Source organism: Mus musculus, chromosome 13, assembly GCF_000001635.26.
Source record: "Mus musculus strain C57BL/6J chromosome 13, GRCm38.p6 C57BL/6J".
Classification (NCBI taxonomy): Eukaryota; Metazoa; Chordata; class Mammalia; order Rodentia; family Muridae; genus Mus; species Mus musculus.
In genome coordinates, this window is record NC_000079.6 from 15,827,905 (window position 1) to 15,850,466 (window position 22,562).

At 42.6% G+C, this 22,562-nt stretch overlaps 1 pseudogene across 1 annotated transcript in view; it reads right to left on the reverse strand.

Annotated features, from left to right (window-relative positions):
- B230303A05Rik (RIKEN cDNA B230303A05 gene) overlaps window positions 1-22,562 on the reverse strand; it is a 209,872-nt pseudogene that overhangs the window by 14,353 nt on the left and 172,957 nt on the right. The window lies entirely within an intron of this gene.

Here is a 22,562-nt window from a genome sequence, read left to right on the forward strand (position 1 = left end):
CCTCCCTCCCTTCCTTCCTTTTTTCCTTCCTTCCTCCCTTCCTTCCTTTTTTCCTTCCTTCCTTCCTTCCTTCCTTCCTTCCTTCCTTCCTTCCTTCCTTCCTCCCTTCCTCTCCCCTTCCTTTTCCTAGCATCTAAATCTTGCAAATATCTGGAAGTAGTAGACAATCACAGATTGACTCTGAACATACCACATCTTTCCATAAAGCTTCTAAGATATTTATGCCCATCATGTGGGGCTGGTAAACATCAACACAGTAGTGGGTTTAAAAATACGAGGGTTGGGCTCTCTTGTGTCTATCTTCTGGGATACCCAAGTATATATTTCCTCTGTGGTAGAACTTGATAGGATGACACAATCTGGAAACAAATTATGTCCCTCTGAGATGAGTAACAGAAAAAAAAAAAACCCTTTTATTTTCTTTGCTTCATCTTTGATAGACATCCTTGGATACTGACCACTATATGTGTGGATGTCACAGAAAATTTAGTACTTAAAGGCAAATTCATCAGGGAGAGCATAAAAGAGAAGCAATTTTGGTTTCTTTGATCTTCAGTTTCCTGTTGAAGTTGACATCTCAAATTTCCCCAGTTTCCCACTAGTCTGTTTTGGTGACTGTTTCTGGTTTTCAGAAACTTTGGCTTAGCCCTTGTCATTAGATGGAGACGTAAAAGCCAGTTTCCTTTGTACTGACAATTGCCAAGAATATCTGAAAAAAAATGTAGCCTCAATGCATTTTTTTTTAATTTGGGAAATTAAATAACAAGCTATGTTCTTTTTGACAAGTGCCAAATACATCAAATCACCTTTTATTATTGTAATTTTTTCAGTGAATACTGCAAAATTCAGGGCTTGAAATACAGAATTGTTATGAAAAGGGAAAAGTGGTTGTACCATTTTAACTGTGTTTTGAACTCTATCAGAACGAGGTCTTTGTGTAGGTGCCTATTTTTCTCTGACTAGATACAGTTTAGGGAGCCATGAACATTCCTATGACGAGACACTACTATAATTTATATGTTATGGAAAGAGTAAATACTTTTCCTAGGAAGAATATACTGTGTTAAACTGGGGTATGCAATTATTTAAGGAGAAATGATAAATTAGCATCATAAGTATCAAATTGAATCCTAGTGAGGCTCTAGCCATTTCCCTGTTGGGCTCTTTCAGTTTGTCAAGGGAAGAAAGCATCAAAAAAGATCACTGGATAATGACAAAGTCCAGTGTCACGTCTGCAAATGCTCAGAGATGTAGACAGTCACCGAGATTTGTTTCCTCATGGGTTTTTGGTTCTCTCATAAATCCAACTCCATCTCTAAATTTAACATTATCATTCCAATTTTATTTCACAGGTTACTTAATATCAGTCACTCTATCATTTTGCATTAGGCACATTTCTAGAATAATTATGAAAATTTCTTTCTGAGGTTGTAAGATGTATGTGTTTAAGTAAGTAAGAGTGTATTTTGCCTCACAATTTGAGGATTTAGTTCAGTTAAGTTATAGCAGGTTTTTGAAGTAGCTGGTCAAAGTGTTCACAGTCAGGAAGCAGAGGACAATTAACACTGAGGTTCTCTCTCTCTTTCTCTCTCTCTCTCTCTCTCTCTCTCTCTCCCTCTCTCTCTCTCTCTCTCTCTCTCTCTCTCTCTCTCTCTCTCTCTCTCTCTCTGAAATCATCTACAGTGAAGATAAGTCTTCCAACCTCAATAATTCTCATCTGGACTCATAGACCGTCTCTGGGGTCATCTCAGACAATATCATGTTGATAGTCCAATGCTACCCATCATATGGGTTGTTTTTCTTAGTCTATCTCACTAATGGGATAATATCTGTATTTGAGTATTTGTAGAGTCTGAGGTAAGACTTAGATTTACAATAAGGATGAATAATTTTATAATACAAGTTGATAGGTTAAACCCACAAAGCATCATATCTATTTACAATGTTAGAGTGTTCAGGGCACACATGTCTTTCTCTTGATCGACATTTGCCCCTTGCTGTGGATTATGAGAAGGACCAGGTTCCACACTGTCTTGTATTTGCCTCTCAGACTGAGTCTCAATGTGTACCGGACTTCGGTCTTCAACTTGAGGTCCTCCTGCCTCAATCTCCTGGATGCTGGGATGATAGTGTGCACCACCATACCTGACTCCTGTGTTGACTCTGGCAACTGAGTTTCCATATCCAGACTTATCTTGTTAATATGCCACTATTTCAGGGTGTAGTAGCTGAAAACACATAAACAGTCTTGGATCCAGGGGTATTGACTTAAACAATTAGCACTCTGAGAGAACGGAGAGAAAGTGTAGAAGAATGATGCTTATTGATGTGGATATGGGGAAATGGATGTTAGGATGATATTAATTGGAAAGTATTTGAGTGGATGGCTATATGGATTTAAATGTTTTGTCCTGTATAGAAACAGCTCAAAATATTGGGAGACAGAAATTTGTATCACCCTCTTTCAGGGGCCACAATCTTTTGTTCTGTTATTAGACACAAGGTTCCTGTAGTGGTTTGAATAAGAGTTCCCCCGACAAGCTGATATGTTTGGATGGTTACTGTATTAGTTAGGGTTTTACTACTGTAAACAGACACCATGACCAAGGCAAGTCTTAGAAAAAACAACATTTAATTGGGGCTGGCTTACAGGTTCGGAGGTTCAGTCCATTATCATCAAGGTAGGAGTATGGCAGCATCCAGTCAGGCAGGGCAGAGCTGAGAGTTCTACATCTTCATCCAAAGGCTGCTAGTGGAAGACTGACTTCCAGGCAACTGGGGTGAGAGTCTTAAGCCCACACCCACAGTGACACACCTACTCCAACCAGGTCACACCTATTCCAACAAGGCCACACCTCCAAATAGTGCCACTCCCTGGTCCAAGAATATACAAACCATCACAGTTACTCATCAGGGAGAGGTACTATTTGGGAGAGATTAGGCGTGGTCTTCTTGGAGTCAGTATGATCTTGCTGGAGGAAGTGTACCATGGGGGTGGGTATTGAGGTTTCAAAGCTCAAGCCTGGCCCAGACTCTCTCTTTCTGTCTGTTTTTCTCTTTCCACATCTCTGTCTCTCCTTGTCTCTGTCTCTTTCTCTCTGTCTTTGTCACCCTGTCTCTCTGTCTCTCTTTCTCTCTCTCTTTCTCTTTGCTTCTTGTAGATCCATATATAGAACTCTTAGCTGCCATGTCTGCCTGCATACTGCCATGCTCCCCACTACGAGGATAATGGTTTAAAATTCTGAAATTGTAAGCAAGTACCAATTAAATGTTTTCTTTTACAAGACTTGTCATGGTCATGGTGTCTCTTCAAAGCAAAAGATGACTAAGATTTCTTGCAGTAAATACTAATTAATATAGAGACCTACTACTTGATAATACACAGAAAGTGAGACACTCTGGATCACACAGTCCTAAGTAGGATGTCTTCATCATATTCCTCCCCTCAGTGCTCAGAGATTTATGCAAAAGAGAAGCAGAAAGATTGTAAGAGCTAAAGATGGTGGATAAACTCCAAAGAAGCAGTGTTTTCTAGACACAAGAGGGTTGATGCCTGTATGAAGTCACAGAACTGTGACAACATGCACAAGACCAGGTAAAATCTCAGCATGGAGAGTGGGAAGTGATCACAAAATTGGACCCCTAACTTAGAAGCTATTTTTCATTTTAGATGCTGAAAGAGGAAAAATGAGTTTTCACCAACTGAAAGACACCAGAGATATCAATCAAACTCCAGGGCAGGCCTTATGCTCAGGACTAAAGGCGCCAGGGACTGCAGCTAAGTCATATGACTTGCACCTGACTTCCTCATATAAGACACAAACATCTTGAGTGCTGCGCAGGTGTACCAGGATACAGGTGAATCCAATTTGGTGGAGATTTGCCCCTGCTGCCCTGATTAGCTGAAGCTGCATGCCTGGTGAGGTGGCGTGGCCTGCTGTGCGTGGATGGGAACTGAGAGTATATAAGAGTGAGAGGCCCGGGTTAGAGGGAGGATTATTATTCGAGAGAGGATTACTATTAGGGGGGAGATATAAAAACAAGGGAGATATAAAAACGAGGGCGATATATAAACAAGGGAGATATAAAAACAAGAGAGATATAAAAACAAGGGAGATATAAACAAGGGAGATATAAACAAGGGAGATATAGAGAAAGAAGAAACAGGACTGAATAAACGTGTGCAGAAGGATCCTGCTGTGGCGTCGTTCTTCCTGGCCAGTTGAGCGCGCGCAAGAAGTGGTGCTGAAACCCGGGACAAGAAACATCTTCAGGCATGAGTGAAGACCCCCTGCTACATGGAGGATTCAGAACTGCATAACGGGGAAGAAGGGGTTAATAAAGGTTCCCGTAAAACAGACTGTTGAGAAGGATCCAGCATGGATTCAGAACTCTTCAGCTGGGGAACGGTACTGATGAAGAGAAAGAAGAAAGATGAAGACTGAATAAACTGCTGTTAGAAGGACTGGTGGTCGCATCGTTCTTGCTGGTCGAGAGCAGACGCGACAATTGGTGGCCCGTACGGGGAACCGACTCCCCCACCGAGTTCAGAACTTTCAGCAGTCAGTGGTTGCCGGCAGGGTAAGTTCAAGGTGAGTGAAACTTGTGACCCCAGGAGTTTGGGAAGGACCTCGGATAAAATAGAGGTGAGCATAAAGTTGCCAGGAAGTAGGCACAAAGTAACCCAGGAGTTTGGGAAGGACCTCGGATAAAATTGAGGCAAGTATAAAGTTGCCAGGAAGGAGGCACAAAGTAACGATAAGGTTCCTGGTTTTGGGACAAGTTAGGTTCCCTGTTTGGGGACAAGTTAAGGAACTATGATAACCTCAGTGTAGTGATCAATAGATCCTCGCTGTGTAGTTATGCTTTTTTCTCCCATTGACCCTTTGTGGGTAGGTCTGATAGTTTTGGTCTTGTTTGTTCTGATATATGGACTCTGTTACTGTTTGAAACTGTGTGTAGAGGCAGTCAAGACAGGTCAGAAAATCCTTACAGAGCAACAAGAAAGTATGTCAGAAGAGGAAAAGGGCTTAAAAAGAAAAAGGAAAAAGAAAGGAGACACAGTGTTATCAGGTGGACAGAAAGGACAAAATAAAAGAGCTGAGGCGGAGGAGGAAGGCGAATTAGCTTCTGCGTCCTCTCCCTATGCCTCCTCAGCAGCCACCTGTAGGTGGACCTTCTGTCTGGAGATTTGGAGAGGATCGAGTAGATCAGGTGTTGACGTGGGCGAGAGGGTCTGTTTGTGTGTTTCCACAGGACCAGATGGAACCTCTTTGGGTGCTGGAGAGGTTGGTGAGACGCTGCAAGAATGAGGCTCCTGATCCAGTTGCCCCTGTGGATGTGGTGGATGGTCCCACAAGCACAAATGATGGAGCCAAGATGGGAGATCCTTTCAGTGTTCCAGAAGCCGATACCAGCTCGACATGACATTCAAATTTTTCCATGCCTTTTTGATCCCTGAATTCCCCTTAAAGAGATAGCCCCGCTGGCCATCTATCCCTTGCTTCAGGGAAGATGAGCGGGGATGAGAGCCCTGGGATGTATGCTTGTTATAGTGTGTGTGTTTTGTGTTTGGCACATGTGTTAGGTGCAGAGTGTGCAGGCCCGCACTTTCGCCATGGTAGCATAGGCTTTTGCTGCAGTGGAGGCGGGACAATCTCCTCAGATTCGGTTTGCCGCTCTAAAAGAAATTATGCTGCGTTATGCCGTGGGGTGCGAGGCTAAGCACTGCACAGAGGATAGCTTGCTGTTGGCATCCTGTGGAAGGCACGTCTGATTGCATGAAGGTTCAGTGTCCTAGTTCCCTTCCCCCAGGAAAAACGACACGGGAGCTGGCCAAGACCTCTCTGGGTGATGAGCCTAAGGGATGGTTTTGGGTAGGGCCCCTATGCTTGCACACTGGGGATCAGACCTCTACCTTCACCCATGAGGCTTGCTTGCAGCAATTAAGATCTGGCCATAGGTTAATTAACATCCTGGCCTTTTGATGCACCTGCCGCAAGCAAAACACAATCTCCCCAGGAGTGGCTTGGCATGATAGAGAGGTAGTCAGTGATAAGACTCCCTGGGCATGTCACCAACCTAAGACAGGGATCAAACCAATGCTGTTTGTCTCCCAAGGACGGGTAAGGGGCATGGCTGCGGGGGGCTATCTACAGACATTCTCTCTGCCAGAAAAGAAAAAAGGGGGAGATGTTAGGAGCGGGTGTGGCGGCAGTCCTAAAGGCGCCAGGGACTGCAGCTAAGTCATATGACTTGCACCTGACTTCCTCATATAAGACACAAACATCTTGAGTGCTGCGCAGGTGTACCAGGATACAGGTGAATCCAATTTGGTGGAGATTTGCCCCTGCTGCCCTGATTAGCTGAAGCTGCATGCCTGGTGAGGTGGCGTGGCCTGCTGTGCGTGGATGGGAACTGAGAGTATATAAGAGTGAGAGGCCCGGGTTAGAGGGAGGATTATTATTCAGAGAGGATTACTATTAGGGGGGAGATATAAAAACAAGGGAGATATAAAAACGAGGGCGATATATAAACAAGGGAGATATAAAAACAAGAGAGATATAAAAACAAGGGAGATATAAACAAGGGAGATATAAACAAGGGAGATATAGAGAAAGAAGAAACAGGACTGAATAAACGTGTGCAGAAGGATCCTGCTGTGGCGTCGTTCTTCCTGGCCAGTTGAGCGCGCGCAAGAAGTGGTGCTGAAACCCGGGACAAGAAACATCTTCAGGCATGAGTGAAGACCCCCTGCTACATGGAGGATTCAGAACTGCATAACGGGGAAGAAGGGGTTAATAAAGGTTCCCGTAAAACAGACTGTTGAGAAGGATCCAGCATGGATTCAGAACTCTTCAGCTGGGGAACGGTACTGATGAAGAGAAAGAAGAAAGATGAAGACTGAATAAACTGCTGTTAGAAGGACTGGTGGTCGCATCGTTCTTGCTGGTCGAGAGCAGACGCGACAATTGGTGGCCCGTACGGGGAACCGACTCCCCCACCGAGTTCAGAACTTTCAGCAGTCAGTGGTTGCCGGCAGGGTAAGTTCAAGGTGAGTGAAACTTGTGACCCCAGGAGTTTGGGAAGGACCTCGGATAAAATAGAGGTGAGCATAAAGTTGCCAGGAAGTAGGCACAAAGTAACCCAGGAGTTTGGGAAGGACCTCGGATAAAATTGAGGCAAGTATAAAGTTGCCAGGAAGGAGGCACAAAGTAACGATAAGGTTCCTGGTTTTGGGACAAGTTAGGTTCCCTGTTTGGGGACAAGTTAAGGAACTATGATAACCTCAGTGTAGTGATCAATAGATCCTCGCTGTGTAGTTATGCTTTTTTCTCCCATTGACCCTTTGTGGGTAGGTCTGATAGTTTTGGTCTTGTTTGTTCTGATATATGGACTCTGTTACTGTTTGAAACTGTGTGTAGAGGCAGTCAAGACAGGTCAGAAAATCCTTACAGAGCAACAAGAAAGTATGTCAGAAGAGGAAAAGGGCTTAAAAAGAAAAAGGAAAAAGAAAGGAGACACAGTGTTATCAGGTGGACAGAAAGGACAAAATAAAAGAGCTGAGGCGGAGGAGGAAGGCGAATTAGCTTCTGCGTCCTCTCCCTATGCCTCCTCAGCAGCCACCTGTAGGTGGACCTTCTGTCTGGAGATTTGGAGAGGATCGAGTAGATCAGGTGTTGACGTGGGCGAGAGGGTCTGTTTGTGTGTTTCCACAGGACCAGATGGAACCTCTTTGGGTGCTGGAGAGGTTGGTGAGACGCTGCAAGAATGAGGCTCCTGATCCAGTTGCCCCTGTGGATGTGGTGGATGGTCCCACAAGCACAAATGATGGAGCCAAGATGGGAGATCCTTTCAGTGTTCCAGAAGCCGATACCAGCTCGACATGACATTCAAATTTTTCCATGCCTTTTTGATCCCTGAATTCCCCTTAAAGAGATAGCCCCGCTGGCCATCTATCCCTTGCTTCAGGGAAGATGAGCGGGGATGAGAGCCCTGGGATGTATGCTTGTTATAGTGTGTGTGTTTTGTGTTTGGCACATGTGTTAGGTGCAGAGTGTGCAGGCCCGCACTTTCGCCATGGTAGCATAGGCTTTTGCTGCAGTGGAGGCGGGACAATCTCCTCAGATTCGGTTTGCCGCTCTAAAAGAAATTATGCTGCGTTATGCCGTGGGGTGCGAGGCTAAGCACTGCACAGAGGATAGCTTGCTGTTGGCATCCTGTGGAAGGCACGTCTGATTGCATGAAGGTTCAGTGTCCTAGTTCCCTTCCCCCAGGAAAAACGACACGGGAGCTGGCCAAGACCTCTCTGGGTGATGAGCCTAAGGGATGGTTTTGGGTAGGGCCCCTATGCTTGCACACTGGGGATCAGACCTCTACCTTCACCCATGAGGCTTGCTTGCAGCAATTAAGATCTGGCCATAGGTTAATTAACATCCTGGCCTTTTGATGCACCTGCCGCAAGCAAAACACAATCTCCCCAGGAGTGGCTTGGCATGATAGAGAGGTAGTCAGTGATAAGACTCCCTGGGCATGTCACCAACCTAAGACAGGGATCAAACCAATGCTGTTTGTCTCCCAAGGACGGGTAAGGGGCATGGCTGCGGGGGGCTATCTACAGACATTCTCTCTGCCAGAAAAGAAAAAAGGGGGAGATGTTAGGAGCGGGTGTGGCGGCAGTCCTAAAGGCGCCAGGGACTGCAGCTAAGTCATATGACTTGCACCTGACTTCCTCATATAAGACACAAACATCTTGAGTGCTGCGCAGGTGTACCAGGATACAGGTGAATCCAATTTGGTGGAGATTTGCCCCTGCTGCCCTGATTAGCTGAAGCTGCATGCCTGGTGAGGTGGCGTGGCCTGCTGTGCGTGGATGGGAACTGAGAGTATATAAGAGTGAGAGGCCCGGGTTAGAGGGAGGATTATTATTCGAGAGAGGATTACTATTAGGGGGGAGATATAAAAACAAGGGAGATATAAAAACGAGGGCGATATATAAACAAGGGAGATATAAAAACAAGAGAGATATAAAAACAAGGGAGATATAAAAACAAGGGAGATATAAACAAGGGAGATATAAAAACAAGGGAGATATATAAACAAGGGAGATATAAAGAAAGAAGAAACAGGACTGAATAAACGTGTGCAGAAGGATCCTGCTGTGGCGTCGTTCTTGCTGGCGAGTTGGGGGCGCGCTCGAGAGATAAACTCCAAAGAAGCAGTGTTTTCTAGACACAAGAGGGTTGATGCCTGTATGAAGTCACAGAACTGTGACAACATGCACAAGACCAGGTAAAATCTCAGCATGGAGAGTGGGAAGTGATCACAAAATTGGACCCCTAACTTAGAAGCTATTTTTCATTTTAGATGCTGAAAGAGGAAAAATGAGTTTTCACCAACTGAAAGACACCAGAGATATCAATCAAACTCCAGGGCAGGCCTTATGCTCAGGAGTAGTTAGCCAACACAAAATAGACTCTCTCTCTCTCTCTCTCTCTCTCTCTCTCTCTCTGTGTGTGTGTGTGTGTGTGTGTGAGTAGATTTTTTGGGTTGTTGATTTTATTTGTTCTTCTAGTATTGTTCTGTTTTATTTTGTTTAGAAAGAGGAAAAAAATGGGACATTGTGTAAGTAGGGAGGGAAAGTATCTGGGAGGAGAAGAAATATAATCAAAATGCATGAAAATATTTGGGGAAGGATTTATTTGTCTCCATTTTCTACAGTTCTTAAATTGGTTTTTGTTGTTGTTGTTGTTGTTTGCTTTTTTGAGACAGGGTTTCTCTGTGTAACTCTGGCTGTCCTGGAACTCACTTTGTAGACCAGGCTGGCCTCAAACTCAGAAATCTGCCTGCCTCTGCCTCCCAAGTGCTGGGATTAAAGGCGTGCACCACCACGTCTGGCTTTAAATTGATTTTTAAAAATGTTTTTATGTATTTACATCTCAAACGTTGCCCCCAGTTCCCCAGTGTTTTACAAATAAAGATGAAGTATTGGGTTCAAAATAAAATCTGAACCTATAATGCAAGGCCTTTTGTTCCCCGCAGAGAAATATATCTCAGGTCATAGATAGCAGTATTCGAGAACATAGCTGTCTCTGCTTCCCTCTACTTCCCATTCCTGATAGCTTTGGAATAAATTTTAATGTGCCCTTCTAGCCCAAGGAATTTAATTCTATAAGGTGGTGCTCTAAGGGGATTTTACCTGGTCATTCTGAATAAGAATTGTTGATCTGTTAAAATCCTCTGATCATAATTTTGTTATGCTATATACTGTGTCTTTACTCATGTTCAGAATAACTTTTTGGCTGGCAAAATGTTTTGGACTTTTAATCCTATGAGTAGGGAGGTAGAAGCAGATAGATCTATGTGAGTTCAAAATCAGCTTGGACGTGTGAATTTAAAGATACATAAACATATGCACATGTGTGCACACATATTCACCAAACCCAATCTCAAAAAAATTAAATTAAAGAATATCTCTACTATGTGAGAGTACATACATTTTTTTTTTCTTTCTTAGTTGGGGCTTTATTGCTGTGAAGAGACATCATGGCCACAGCAATGTTTATACACAACAATATTTAATTTGTAGTTGGCTTACAATTTCAGAGTTAGCAGGATTTCATATGGCTTTTCAAAAAAGGTATTAAGTATTAATTATTCCTCCTCATAGCTCCTCCTTTACCTTGCACTTCCATTCCCTTTTCCATTTAATCTTCCTATTCCAAATTTTTCTTTATACCATTATATTTTATTTCCCCTTACTTGGAAGATACATTCTTCTACCCAGGTCCCTTATTAGCTACATAACCTCTGTGTATATTCTAGTGAAACAAATATATTTAAACCTTAAAAGTTCAATTCACAAATAAGAAAAAAATATGGGTGTTGATAGAGGGAAAACATGGAAGGGTGAGATGATGTGTTATATTTAATTATAAAATTAATACAAAAGGTTCAATGAAATCTCAATTTTACAGAGGCTTCTAGGAAGCTATCAAATGTCTATTTTCTCATTTCTGATCAAGATAAACACTGGGATTCTTTGAAAGAACACTACAACAAGTTCAAAATAAAATGTTCTGCTTTTCTTAAAAAGAATTTGTGAAAAAAAGTAACAACCTCAGTACAAATACAGTAGCTGGCAAGAAATAACAAAAATCAGAGCAAAATTAGTGAAATAGAAACAAAGGCAAAATTAATACAAAGTATCGGTGAATTTAAGAGTTGATTCTTAGCCAGGCATGGTGGCTCCTATCTTTAATCCCAGCACTTGGGTGGCAGAGGCAGGTGGATTTCTGAGTTCCAGGCCAGCCTGGTCTACAGAGTGAGTTCCAGGGCAGCCAGGGCTATACAGAGAAACCCTGTCTCGAAAAAACAAAACAAAACAAAACAAAAACCAAACAAACAAACAAAAAAAGAGCTGGTTCTTTGGGAAGGTAAACAAAATGACAGACTCTTGGTCCAACTATCTAAAAGAGAGAGAGAAATGACCCAGATTAAGAGAATCAGGAATGAAAAGGGAAACATAACAAACACCAAGAAATTCACATTATAAAAAACCTGTACTCCACTAAGTTTGAAAATCCAAAAGGTGGAATTTCTATACTCATTCAAATCACTGAAGTTACATCAAGATGATATCAACAACCTTAACAGACCCATAACTAATGAGATTGGAACACCAATAAAAAGCCTTCTGACTAAAACCAGTCTAGCCCTAGATGGATTTACAAAAGTCTTGTTCCAGTCATGCAGATCAATCTACAACCAATACTTTTAAAATTGATGGAAAAAACAGCAACAGAAAGAGCAAATTCATTTTATGAAGTCAGTTTTGCTCTACTACCAAAACCAGGTAAAGGTACACAAAAAAGAAAAGTTCAGGCCAAGTTCCTGATGGACAGAGATGCTGAACTCCAGATGAAATACTAGCAAATAAAGTACAGGCACATGTTAAGAAGAGTGTCCACCCAGATCAAGTTGGTTTCATCCGAAATCCAGGAATTGTTTAATAAACATAAGTCAGTGAATAGAATAAATTACATAAGTGGACTTAAAGACAAAAAATGCAAGATCATATCAATAGATAGAAAAAAAGACTTTTGACAAAATCAAAATGCTTTCCTAGAAAAATTCCTAGAGTGAGCAGAACTGGAGAGAACATAATGAAAGTTATATACATCAAGCCTACAGTCAGCATCATTCTAAATGGCTAAAAGTTTGAAGTAATCCCATTAAAACCAGGAATGAGGCAGGGCTGTCCACTATCCCCTCTTCGTTTCAGGATAGCTTCACAGACTCATTGGAACAAAAAGGGATGAGAATGAAATTAAAAGGGATACAAATAGGAAAAAAGTTACCCAATTTGAATATTATGTAAGAGAATATTGGTATTCTATATAAGAGATCCTAAACATTCTACCAGAAACCTTCTAAAAAATAATGAACACTTTCGACAAAATGGCAGGGTACATGATCAACTTATGTATTATACAGCTTCTCTATTGGCCATCACCAAACACACTGAGATAGAAATCATGTTCACATTCTCATTCACAATAACTTCAAAGGCAAGAAAATATCTAGGAGTGTCGCGCCCACCTCCTCCGGCACGGTCGGATTCTTCTCAACAGCTTTATTGCAGGATCGCCTCCTCCATGCTGCTACGCGAACCCTGGGCACCCAGGGAGGTCTGCTTATATACTCTCCAGCACAGGGAAAGGCTTTGTGGCCCCCTGGGATTGGTCAGTTTGCCGGCATTTAATTTGCATGCACCCGATCAGGAGGGGTTGGCGCCAGACTAGGACTTACACCTACACTGATGTTGTTTATGACAATGGCACACCTGGCGCCCGGTGCCATCTTAGAGTTGGCTTCCTACATAGGAGTTATTATTTCCTTTTCCATGTGTCCTATATTCCTTGCTGATAGCTGAGAATCAACAAAAATGAGTCTGGCTCAAGATTTTTCTTTGAATCTAATGCCACAGTTCTGTGCAGGCCTGTGAAGTGCCTTCCACTTGAGTGACCTGGGTGGTTTGTCTTGTGATGGTCAGCTGTACTTTCTAGTCACCACCATCTAAGTCACTTATGTTGCTGTTCAGTGGATGGGAAGTGGCTCAGTGAAACCAGCCACGGGAAGGCCAGGTAAGAGGTGGAGCATGTGTGGATTCATGAGCATATAAAGTTATTAAAACCCTGTGAGGGTTTTCTGCGAGAGTGCATTAAATATAGGCATTGTTTAGCTTGCAATGCTCTCTTGTTTATGAAGCCCTTAAGGCATAGTTGGTCACAAAGGTAGTGCTGCAGGCTAGAAGATACACGCATTTCCCTTTCCCTGGGGCCTGCAGAAGGATAGTGCTGTGTTCCCGATATGTAAGGGCTGTGTGCTAGTGGAGAAAGATCACACACTGAACTCCTTCTGCTCTGCCTTACTGCACCCCACTTGAGTGCACGGGCTACAGAGAAACCTCCTTTTACACAGTGGCCTCCACGCAGCAGCAAAACAAAGGACTGGGGAATCAGCACTGTCTAATTCATATTCTGCCTGGAAAAATACTTACTTTTTTCTTATTCTGCTCAAGGATGAACTTTTGAACTCAATAAAAGAGTTTTTCTATGGGAGTTCCTTTTGGAGCTTCTTCTATGGGAGTCTGGAATTTTGACTCTAGGGTGTAACTTAGTCCCTGTCTGCTCATGAGATGTTTAGTATGCTAAGTACTTCTAGCTCAGTTTTTTCTTTTGTAAAAAGACAAAAATACACTTCACAATCTATTTTCTTGCTTGGCTGCATTCATTTTTCCCCCAGGATAAAATCCTGGACTGCAGGATAGAAAGAAACCTCAGCACAGATAGTTATTTGCATCAAAAAACCAGAATGATAGGTTTTTCTTGGTTGAAGAACTTCAAGCTACAGGTGATATAACACTTATGTATTTAACTAGCTACTGCTTGGATGATGTCTATAAATGAAAGAATACTTTTTCTATCTCTTCTGGAATTATAGACCCTCCATTAACGCACAGAGAGTGGTTCCAGAAGACCCAGCGTTAAACTGAGGCTAACCCAGGACTTAGCATACACGAGTTTTCAGCCACCTATAATTGTGTGTATATTGTAGATGTGACACCCCATTAAACCTCATAAATTGATTTCTACATTTTGACCAGTTGTGCTTTTCTGTAACCATCTTGAATGGTGAGAGCTACATGTCTCCGTGGGTTTAAGGATAAGTTTAGACTGCAGTTAGGAATTAATGCTGGTCTAGCAAAGTGGTGGGAGTAGCTTCTCCTCTAAGATCCATGACTTCATGAACCCTGGGTGGTTGGCAAGGTTTCCAGTTTTAGGTACACCCTCTCTCTTGTTGATCTAGCCTGAACCCCAATTATATAGCTGTTGGTGACGACCATGATATTGCTCCCCTCGGGTTCTCTTGCTAGACTGGTCACTGCTGTGGCTCATTGTTAGCACAGGTGGGTAGGACTCTTGGTTGCTTTCCTCCCTTGGCAGCTTGCAAGGCATCTTCTAGTACTATGAAAGCTAGACCTCTGGGAGGAGGCTTCCATATAAGATGTAGCTCAGATCTTTGAAGTTCTGTGTCCAAAGTGTTCCAATAGGGACTTACTTTGATCCTCTGGGTGGCAAAAACCTGTATTGTTTTTAGAGTTTCTTGAACTTACCTGATTAGCAACTTTAAAGGAACTAGTATTGCAATTTCTCTTATATTGTCTGTATTTCTTAGGGGGAATGCTATCAGCCCAAATGGTGTGTGTGTGTGTGTGTGTGTGTGTGTGTGTGTGTGTGTACATTATATGCAATTTTAAACAATATAAACTTTTTCAATCACCCTTAGTCTTATTCTTTCCCTCCTCTCTCCCTCTCCTGTGTTGACCTCCCTCCAGCACTCAGATTAAAGCTCTTCATCACCATTTTCCCCATTTACCCCTTTACATCACCTGTATCCTGCGGTGCCCCTCTCTAACCCCTGCCTCCCATAGTCCTTTTTTAGTTTCCCAGTTTCCATGGTTTATTCCTGATTGTATGTTCTCATCTGAATGTTTGGGACTAGGAACATACAGATAAGAGAGAATATGCAACATTTGTTTTATATTTATAGCACAGTTCCTGCACACATAAGACTCAGGAAACATTGTGGAAGAGGAGGTGGAAAGATTGTAAGACCTAGAGCACAGGGAGCCTACTGTGAGATGGTGTCTCTTAGAAATACCAAGAAGCAATATAGCTGTCTAAATGAGACCTGAACAATGAAAGCATCAAAAGTTATGCTAATGTGAAAGGAAGAAATTTCTTTGGACCTGATTCTTAGATAAAACTACTGGCAGATCATGAGTGCTGAGAAAGTGAGAATTAGCCTAGGAGAGACCCCTAACACATTATTCAATATAAATTGGTCAACCCTGAAACCTTATACATACAAATAACAAAACACACACACACACACACACACACACACACACACACACACACACACAGACAGACATACACAAGCACGCACACATATGTGTGTGTCATATATAATATATATGACAGTACATATATGTGGGGAGCGGGTGTGGCGGCAGTCCCAAAGGCGCCAGGGACTGCAGCTAAGTCATATGACTTGCACCTGACTTCCTCATATAAGACACAAACATCTTGAGTGCTGCACAGGTGTACCAGGATACAGGTGAATCCAATTTGGTGGAGATTTGCCCCTGCTGTCCTGATTAGCTGAAGCCTCGTGACTGGCGAGGGGGCGTGGCCTGCTGTGCGTGGATGGGAACTGAGAGTATATAAGAGTGAGAGGCCCGGGTTAGAGGGAGGATTATTATTCGAGAGAGGATTACTATTAGTGGGGGAGATATAAAAACAGGGGAGATATAAACAGGGGCGATATATAAACAAGGGAGATATAAACAGGGGAGATATAAAAACAAGGGAGATATAAAAACAAGGGAGATATAAAAACAAGGGAGATATAAACAAGGGAGATATAAAAACAAGGGAGATATAAACAGGGGAGATATAAACAAGAAGAAATAGGACTGAATAAACGTGTGCAGAAGGATCCTGTAGCAGCGTCGTTCTTGCTGGCGAGTTGGGGGCGCGCTCGAGACATATAAATATATATACCATATAATAATAGTCAAAGAAAAAGAGGCTAACAAGTTGAGGCTGAGGGGCATGGGATGGGATGGGATGGAGGGAGGAAAGGTAATAATTATATTTGATTAAAATGTAAAAAATTAAATAATTGATCTTAGGAAAAAGAAACTTTATAGTCTATAAAAATGAAAATATTTAAACAAAGCCTCAAAATATGTCAAATATAAGTTTAACCTTTTTAAATTTATTTTGCAGTTTTTGTTAAATTTTTCAATAAATATTTCTCTGTAAGGCAAATATCCAAACTTAAAAAAAAAAATAGCCAAAGGGGGGAAAATGCTGTTAGTGAAAAAATAACAGGACAATAATCTTTTCCCCTTACCTTGTGAGCGCTTAACCATTTTTCAGGTTAAGAGGATGAATCAGTGAGTATTAAATGGCCCAAACATTGTCTCTTGAAATGTGATCTGTGCTCTTCAGCACAAGGTCAACAAGGCAAGGTTAAAGGAGTGAGGCCTGGTGCCATGGCCTGGGAGCGCTCTAGCCAGGGAGTCTGTAGACCAGAGTGATCATTAAGTAGCTCCATAGACAATTTTCTGCCTTTATAATAACATTTTATAGAACCCCAAAAGGCTCCAAAAAGAATAGTAAAATTAAGTTAAACAAAGTGAAGGAGCCATGGGTGAGACTTTTATGTTAAATGAACAGAAGACTCCTCTGGGTGTTTGCTGGAGATAGACCTAACATGTGACTCGCAGGAGCACGATGAAATCAGTCAGCTAAGATCTTCAGGATCCAAGGACTAAAGGACCTTAGAGTTTCTTCTCTTGTGTTGAAAGAAATAGATAAAGAGCGTTCTGTCTCACTAAACCGAAGTCTCTCTGACAACATAAACATCTTGTGCCTTTGCAGTAACTCCCCTTCCTGCTGAAGATACCATGGAGCCAGAGGAAGTCATTCTTTACTGTGTTTTTGAAATGACAGAATTTTCTTGGTTGTTTGGTGTGGTAGTTTGAATGAGATTGTCCCCCCTTTCAGTATCCTCCCCCTAATAGGCTCATATATTTGAAAGCTTAGCCACCAGGGAATGGAACTGTTTGAAATGATTAGGAGGATTAGGCATGGCCTTGTTGGAGGAGGTATAGCACTTGGAGTGAGCTATGAGGTTTCAAAAGTCCATGACAGGCCCAGTTTTGCTCTCTGCCTCTGCCTAAGGATGTAACTCTCTTCCCCTCCCCCTCCCCTCTTTCACCAAGGTCGTGCCCTCTCTCTGCTTCCATGGTTGCTCTCTTCTCCCTCCCAAGTGGGATTGAAGCATCCTTCAGCTTGTTAACCATCTTGGGTTCGGTGGATTGTATCCTAGGTATTCTGTACTTTTTTGAGCTAATATCCACTTATTAGTGAGTATATACCATGTATGTTCTTTTGGGTCTGAGTAAGGGGAACATGGGGGAGAGAAGTCCTGAGGGCCAGCAGAAAGAATGGAAATGGATGGGGTGGGGGGGAATCCTCTAGAATATACGAGAGGCCTGGGAGATGAAAGGCTCTTATGATTCAATGTTATTTTAGATGAAATGCCCAACAGTGGGGAAAGGTAACTTGTAGAGTCTACTTCCAGTGGACAGGGCATCAAGTGAAGGACTGGGGTTGCCATTCCACAGTCATAGTACCCTACAGGCATTCTTGGTGCTGGAGGAGCTGAAAGTTCTCCATCTTGATCCACAGGCAACCAGGAGGAGGAGGCTCTCTTCTGCAGTGGGTGGGGCTGGAACACTAGAAGACCTTAAAACCTGTCTACTCAGTGACACACTTTCTCCAGCAAGGCCATATCTATTCCAACAAGGCCACATCTTCTATTAGTGCCACTTCCCATAAGCCAAGCACATTTAAGCCACCATACATGCCAAACAGGCCCTTGCTGAGTGCTTGATTGAGCAGTTGCCCACTTCCTGAGTAGCATGCCAAGGCTGCTTTTACTTAGCCACTGCCTCTTACTGCTGAAAGCCTCTGTTGTGTCACATGATCTGAGACATCCTTCTGAGGCATTAGTCAGGCATCCAGGCTCCAGGCTCTGAGCTCTTCTGTAGGCCAGTTGCTAGGAGGGACCCAGAAGAGGCTGAAGTTTAGAGAATTCCTTCTCAGCTGCAGAGCTTGCAGAATTGTGCTACAGTCATTTTACAGATTGGTACTGCAGTGGTGGTTCTCATTTCATTTTCTTTTCTCCCGGCCCTCAGCTACACACTAGGAAGGAAGTGGGTGCACCCAGGTGACTGCCTTTGGTTAAACTGAGTTAGCCTGGTGTTTCATGCAATAGCTATGTCTCCAGGTGAGTGTAAAAGCTGGGGCTTTGGGTCAAGAGTTCATTTCCATGTCACAGGTGGCAGTTTAGGACTTGATGTGAAGTCATAGCCCTGACTTTTTTCAGACCAAATGTTAGATAAGGTGTTCCAGATCTCCTCCCCTAGGTACAAGTTTTCTACATGCCACTCACAGAGCTGGAGGTGGAGGGAGAATTGAAAAAAAAAGTAATAAGGGAAAGGGGGAGGAGAAGAAAGTAAGGAGAGCCCCCTCTGTTGTCACACAGAAACCAAGACTGGAGAGGTCTCTCTGTTAATATCATTATCTGTGACCAGCTGCTGCTTCTCTGTGACTGTAGTCCCTGTGCCCATAATGCTACCCTATTCTTGATGCAATTTCTGTGCCCTGATTGTGTCAGAGCCTCCACCTCTCTGCCAGTAACTCACGTGACCACAGACATCTACACCTTTAACTGCCTCGTGCAGATAAGCCTGGTGTTTCTCTCTGTGTCTTGGGCAAAATCAGAAGCCCTAACAAACTGCATCAGAGTACAGGAGAAGGCTGGTTCCTGCTGACGCACATACCCATCTCTGCCTCAACTGGGACGTTCCTGCTTATGTGTGGGATCCAACCTCTCTCTATCTCTCTTTCTCTCTGTCTCTGTCTCTCTGTCTCTCTCTCTCCCTCTCCATCTTTTTTCCCACCCCTCATTCACACATATTCTGTGGGTCTTCTTGAAGGAGCTTCTTCTGCCAGAGGAATCATTGTCCTTCATGTTTAGCTAGTTCAAATACGTCCTTCGTGCCAAGGCAGGACTTATTATTATTCTGCATTTTTATAGTCCAGCTCAGTACTGAAAAGGTAAAAGTTACTTTCTAAAAGTCTCTGGAATGAATGAAGGAATGGATTAAATACAATGGAGTCATTCAGTATCTGACAATCACAGTCAAGTTCTGGTGTCAGGAAAAGAGTTTAAGCTCTGGAATCAGACCAAGACATGTTTGAATCTTAGACCCAGAAGTGTTAAAATCACTGAGAAATGTGCACAGCCATACACAGAAAAGAACATGTAGGGACCAATCTATTTCCTATCTGTGTCTATTTTCCCTGTCTTCTATATACTATCTCTATTATCTCAGTTATCTGTTTCCATCTGTCTGCCTGTCTGTCGATCCGGATCTACCATCCATCATCCATGCTGATCATCTATATGCCTATCAAGAGATTGAGAGATTGTTTGAGGAATATGTTGCTGTTTAATAAGTCTGGACAGAACAGGCCACAGGCTGCACACAGACTCAGAGACTAAACTAAAATCTGCAACCCTGACTGGTGGACGTCTCCCTTCTTGGGTATTCTTGTGTTTTCCTTCTGTTCTGAGTCTCAACTGATGGGATGAGAGTCACCACTTTGCAGGGTCATCCGATTTACTCTAAGTCTATGGATATAAACATTGACATCATCTCAAATAGCTTGACACAGTGGTTCTCAACCTTCCTAAAGCTGTGACCCTTTAATAAAGTTGTGCTGAACCCCAACTGTAAAATTATTCTTAGTGCTACTTCTTAACTTTGCTTCTTTTAGGAGCCATAGTGTAAATATCTGTGTTTTCTGATGGTCTTAGGAAATTCCTGCGTAAAGGTCAATCAACTCCCAAAGGAGTCGATTCCCACAGGTTGAGAACAACTGACTTAGAATTAAAAAACAAACAAACAAAAAACAAACCACAATGATGCATGCAGAAGAAATTTTAGTTAATGGTAATTAGCTGTAAAACACATGACAGTGGTGCCACGAGATTATAATATGTAAGACAGTGACATCATCTGGGTTTGGGGAAGTACACTGTATGACATTTGCACTCAGTGAATCACTGAATGATGAATTTCTTAGAAAGTAACGCCATCCTTAAGGGAGGCCTATCCGTGTTTGGAAACTGTACCTTATCCAAGTCCATATGTAAGTTTCTCTATTTCACAAGGCCTTGCGGATGAATTTCTTAAGGCCTTCCAGTCTCTGCTCACTTCCCCCTGATGACAGCTCAGGATCAACATCGTGAGCCTGTACTGAAGATTAAAGTAGACCATGCTGCTACACAGCTCTGATATTACCTGGCTCTTGGTAGCAAGAGTCTTCCCCCACCTCACTCTTATTCTGGACCTGCTTCATCCTAGGGAGTGTCACATGGTAGCAGAGGTTCTGAGTATAGGTCCTTCTCCATTCCTTCTGTCCCTGCCTTATTTTTTTGAGAAATTTTAAAGGCTACCCATGAGTTAAAAGGGGGGTATATTGAATGAATATTTGCTGAGGTCAAAGTTGCAGTGAGAATCTTGAATAGGTATAGGGGAGAAATACATATGGGCTGATTTGTATGTATCTGAAATGTTTACTACCTTTGTCAAGGCTGGTTCCACTTTAGCTCTGAAATCCCAGAAGCCCAGAAAACAAGATACAATTTCTATTAAGGACACAATGAATCCCTCCTTGACGACAGATGTTACTATCGTTTGCATATATGCTCTGTAGGTTTGGCTTTGGTTCTAATTTCTTTGAAATAAAGATTACTTTGCATGATAAAACATCCTTGTTTCTTTGATAAATGCAAGACCCATAGCCTTCTTTCTATTTTAGGCAAAATTAGTTTCTTTTCTTAAAAAAAAAAGGAAGAAAAATATTGCCATCCTGTGTGTGGCCTGAACATAACCCTTAAAATATCTTAAAGGTTATCCATCAAAGTTTGTAAAAGGAAATATATTATTCTTAATTATTCTTATCTTACTATTCTGTAATACTTGGTGAATTTATTTTTTAACCTATAATCTTATGCCAAAGGGTCTACTTAGGTTCCCATTTGCAGACAGAAACAGAAACAAAATACACAGGGCTGTTTACTATTTTAATTCTACTCTCTGTTACTTTCAACTTGAAAAGGCCTGTTGTGCTACACAGATGGATGCTCGGCCCTGGGTCACTGCTCTCACCAAGGCTGCTGGGGAAGGCCTGAGAGAGTTCTAGGCCAGCAGGCAGCCATATATTTCTTCCATAATCCTGTGTGCGTGGGCGAAGCATCAGGCTGAGGTATAAATAAAGTGTTCTGACTCCACATATGGTATTTTGGGTTTACAAATCCATCCCCATCAGCAGTTTTATTCATTACAGGACATCCAGCAAGTCTCCTTTTGGGATTATTTGGGAAGCAGCAAAGACATCCTGAGAAAGGAGTGTGTTTGCTGTGAAGTTTGGGCAAAGATTGAGCACCTGTGGGAGCTCAGTCTGTCGTAACTGATCTTGGCTTTTTGCTGGGGTTTTTTAGCATTGGCTTTATGTTCTCCAGACCCTGTGGTACGCTGGGCATTTTCCTCTGGAGTTCTAGGGTCACAGCTGTAACTGGTTGACATGTTTCCTTTTTCCTGTCTGTATTCTGCTGTATTTTCACTTATTTGGGGTCTAGACTGGGAAATCAAGCCCCAAAGGGCATATTTTCAAAGTTTAAAACAAAGTGTATTCAGCATGCCACAACAAACCTAAAACACACTTCTATTATTCTACCTCCCTGTGAGTCTGGGCTTTGGCCAGGTTGCATAAAAAGTATGTCTCGGATTAAAAATAGTCAATAGATAGACTTGTCCTGGGGGACAAGGAGTTTAAAGGGATCTTACTGAGTGGCTTCATGCGGAAGCACAAACAGAAAAGGCCACAGACCCACTAAAGAACTGGAGAAACAGCTGCTTAGGAGTGAGCTTCGCATAGGGACCTAGAGCACAAGGGTTAGCACAACCAAGAGATTAATTTGCAGGCCTCTATCTTTGTCATGGTCTTCTCTATAGCCCATGTTAGAACTGAATGTGAGTGTTTTAGTTAAAGCTAGAGGAAACATGCCAGATTAGATGGCACCATGCTCTTTCCATTCTTTTCTCTGTCCCTTTCTATTCCTAGTTATCACAGAAGCAGCCTGCTTTTATGTGCTAATGTCCATTCAGAACATATCCTTTTTACTCCATGGATATCATGGTTGCTCTCAGTCATTCACTGTTACGCTGTTTAGAGATTAGCACCTTCAGCTACAGTCAGAGCCCTGAGAAGGCTTTACCCTGGAGCTGATCAACAAATAAACTTGAGTTGTGGCTCTCTTAGCTGCACAGGCTTCTTCCAAGAGCTTGG